We start from the raw sequence: 3,713 nt of genomic DNA on the forward strand, positions 1-3,713 counted from the left end.
AGGTCTCCGGACGCCACGGAGGATCCCTGCCGGCGATCCCCGCCGGGCACCAAGGTGCCGTGCGGGACGCCCGGTGACGATCACCGACAGCTCACCTAAGCTGCTGCCCAGAGCTGGTACCCCGACCTGGTTGCCACACCTGCTCAGAACAACTGTTCGACAGCTCTGCTTCCCAGCGTTGATTCCCAGAGCTGGTCCCCACGATTTGTGCCCAGACATGCTCTCCAGCTTTTGTCAACACATCTGCTCCACAGCTCCCCGGAGCTGTTCAGAAGACTTGATCCCCAGAGCTTGTCCCCAAGTCCTGGGAACCAGACCTGCTGCCCAGGGCTAGTCCCAGAGCTGGCTCCCAGATCGGTAGCCTGACCTGGGCACCACGCCTGCTCGGCAGAGCTGCTCCCGAGACCTGCTGCACATACACCTGGGTTCCAACCTCGGGTCCCCTGAGCTGGCCCCCACCGCTGCTTCCCGGACTTCCGTAGGTGTGCGGACCAGGTCTTCGGGCCGCTTCTGCGGACCAGATCTTGGGAGCAGGTCTGGGCACTAGGTGTGAGGACGCCATGTGGGGAAGAGATGTGGGAATCACGTTGGTGGATCATCTCTGGGGACCGGCTCTGGGTGAATACTAAGTCTGGGAACTAGCTTTGGGCACCAACTGATCGGCGAAGGACTTTGGACCAGCTCTGGGGAGCAACCCTGGGCACCAGCTCTGCGGAGCTGTTCTCGGGACCACGTCTCGGGACCAATAGGTGTGGGGAGCACGTAGTTCTCCCAGGTCTCAGCAGTTCATGCCACCACATCTGGGGACCAGATCTTCGGAACGGCTGTGGGGAGCAGGTCAGAGTAGCAGGTCTGGGGAGCAGCTCTGGGCTCCATGTCTGCGGACCCGATCTGGGGATCAGATCTGGGGGACCAGGGCTGGGGAAAATAGCTGCGGACGAAATCTAGAGAGCAGGTTTGGGGACCAGATGTGGGGAGAAGGTGAGGGGACTAGATCAGGGGACCGTGTCTGGGGAGCAGCTCTGCGGAGCAGCCCTGCGGACTACCTCTGAGAACCAGCGCTGGGGACCCACTCTGGGGAGATTTTCTGTGGACCAGCAGTTTGAGTACCACGAGTAGGTACTCCAGGAGGAGGTGTACCAGATCTGCGAAGCAGTTGCGGAGGCAATGTCTGGGAATCAGCTCAGGTGAGCAGGTCTGGGGACCAGCCCTGGGGACAAGTATGTGTGTTTCTAAGGGCAGGTGGGGTGTGTGTTTCTTGGGCAAGCGCTCGGCGGGCCCCCGGGTACGGCGCGCACGCCGAGCGGCGAAACCAGCGGCCCTGGGCGGACAGCGGCCGGTGACCCCCGGCGGACCTCCTGCGCCGCGGCGAACTCCACGCTACTACCAGCAGCGGACTTTCGGAGGATCCCCGGCGGCGATCCCCTTTGGTATCCCGGGAGCCGCGGCGGATCCCCACCGGTGAAACCCAGCAGCTCCCCTGGAGTCGCGGCGGATCCCTGCCTAGCGGCGATAGTGCCTAGCGGACTCGCCCAGCGACAACCGGCGGGTCTCAGCGGACCAAGCCCGGCGACACACGGCGGGGCGCCGGGCCCCGCGCGGGCGCCGAGCGGCGTCACCTGCAGCCCTTGGAGGACACCTGCCGGTCAACACCGGCGGGCACCAAAGCGCTGCGGCGGACTCCGGCCGGCGACCTCCGCTGCTCCCCCGCTTCCAGCGCTGGACCCCGCCGGCGATCCCCGGTAGGCAATGGGGCGTGGAGTGGGGGGCGCGGGGTAGGGCAGCACAAAAAGGCGGGGGTGTTTTTTGGGGGTTAGGTGTGGAAACAAGGGGGAGTATATTCCTGGGGCTAGGCGCGCGGAATACAGCGAGTATGTGTGTATGTTTATGGGGTTAGTGCTGTGCAAAAACACAACCCCACTGTTGTGCAGACCTAAGCACAGAAACACCCCCGGCCCCCCCCCCCCGCCTTACTGCGCACTCCTATGCCCAGAAACACAACCCTCCTTTTTGCGCACGCAGAAACACACATCTTGGGCAGCTAAGACAGTTTATTGAAGTAAGTCAATAACTGTGTCTTGGAGTGATTGTTGAGGTCTTCAGTGGCCTGAGTCCAGCTCCTGTCCTCTTACAAATGCAGTTCATATCAGGAAAAAGGTCAAAATCGATGGGACTTGAAGAACATTATACACAATTTTAATGTCCTGATCTCATGGTGTTTGCTGTCTAGCACTGTTAGGCAAACCAAGTCGTCCTGTCTTTGATAATGTCTCTAACCTTAGTAGCCATGTTATCATCACTGTGGAATTTGATTTCATTAAAGATTTTATTGCACTGAGGATTAATGAGTTTGAATTAAGATAATTTTCCATATTCCTTACAATTTTTAATAGGCATCGGAATTGCTACATGAAAATGGCCTCAAAAAGACAGAATGAAAGATGATAGAGTAGCTAGGCTTTTGAAGCTTTGCTGCACTGAACTGGACAATAACGTTCTCCATCAAATGTATTACATGCCTTTTGTTGAACTTTTCCCATTGTTGCTTTTCAGCAATTACCAGGAATAACATCAAGCACATCAAGGAGATGCAGATCCTGCAGGACATATGTCAACCCTTTTGTTTCTTTCCTTGATCAAACGAGGTGGAAATGCAATCTGGGCTCCAGAGTTAATGATGGGAAGGTTTCTAACAGAAGATGCTTGCATTAATAGCTCTTTCAAGTCTTTGCAGCATATCCGGCCATGGGGTACTCCAAGCGGATGCTAAAATGATACTAGAGTTCTTCATGTGTTTTTGAAATCTCTAGGTTTTCAGTCAGACATAGCGTGCATTTCCTGAAGGAATAGGTCTTCTTGCAATTCTGTGGGAGACAGAGAGGATGGAATCATATTACCCTGATTACTTCTGTAATAAAATGAACTTACTCCACCAACTGCTCTTGCAATATGCAAATGGTAGGATGATGACAGCTAATGTCTGCAATCTAAGCCAGATATTAGCATCAACAATACAGATTGAAGGTTCTTGGGAAATACTCTTTTGCATTCGTTTTAAATTTGGAGTTATATTACTACTGAAAATGAAGCTTTTTTGTTTCTACCCATCTACCTTTGATGTTACCTAGGATACTTGAAATGTTACATATCCTAATCTGAATTAGTTTTCTTTAATTGCAAGGTCTGCATTAGTTTAGATGCCATCATGGTTTGGGTTTGGTGGCAAACATACATTTTGGAAACTTTGTTTTGTAGTTCCTGAAGAATTGATGTAGAATCCTCTGAAACGACCTTCCGGAGAGCCGCACAAACGTCCAGAGGTCCAAAATTCTACAGTGGAATTCATTGCTTCTTCTGACTACATGGTGAAAAAAAAAAAAAAAAATGTTTTCATGGGGATTTTCCACAAAATTGCACATTAATATAAATGAACATTGCTTATTACTCCAGCGGTACGTATTAATTTTCCCATGAGGGCCTCCAAGACCAAAGAAAAGTTCCTATTTGAATTTTGGCAAAAGTATATCTTGAGAAATTTGTCAGTTAAAGGCAATTCCAATGGATGGAGCTGTCCTGTGCAGTTTAACATTGTAGAGTCTGTCTGGAGTCTGATGCAATCTAGTTTCTGGGTCTTTCTCACATTAGGAAGAGGTTTTGAAAGACCGGTAGTGAAAGAATGAAAGAATTAAGTTGGGTTCCATTTTGTAGTTAGT

The 3,713-nt window shown here is 52.0% G+C and overlaps 1 long non-coding RNA gene across 1 annotated transcript; it reads right to left on the reverse strand.

Annotated features, from left to right (window-relative positions):
• Positions 1-2,800: 2,800 nt before the first annotated feature.
• LOC118157178 lies at positions 2,801-3,370 on the reverse strand. Its single transcript, XR_004746565.1, has 2 exons — positions 3,233-3,370; positions 2,801-2,864 (listed from the first exon to the last, which is right to left on the reverse strand). It is a non-coding gene; the product is annotated as an uncharacterized LOC118157178 (long non-coding RNA).
• Between the last annotated feature and the right edge of the window lie 343 nt (positions 3,371-3,713).

The sequence above is a fragment of the Oxyura jamaicensis genome (genome assembly GCF_011077185.1).
Source record: "Oxyura jamaicensis isolate SHBP4307 breed ruddy duck chromosome 4 unlocalized genomic scaffold, BPBGC_Ojam_1.0 oxy4_random_OJ68031, whole genome shotgun sequence".
Classification (NCBI taxonomy): domain Eukaryota; kingdom Metazoa; phylum Chordata; class Aves; order Anseriformes; family Anatidae; genus Oxyura; species Oxyura jamaicensis.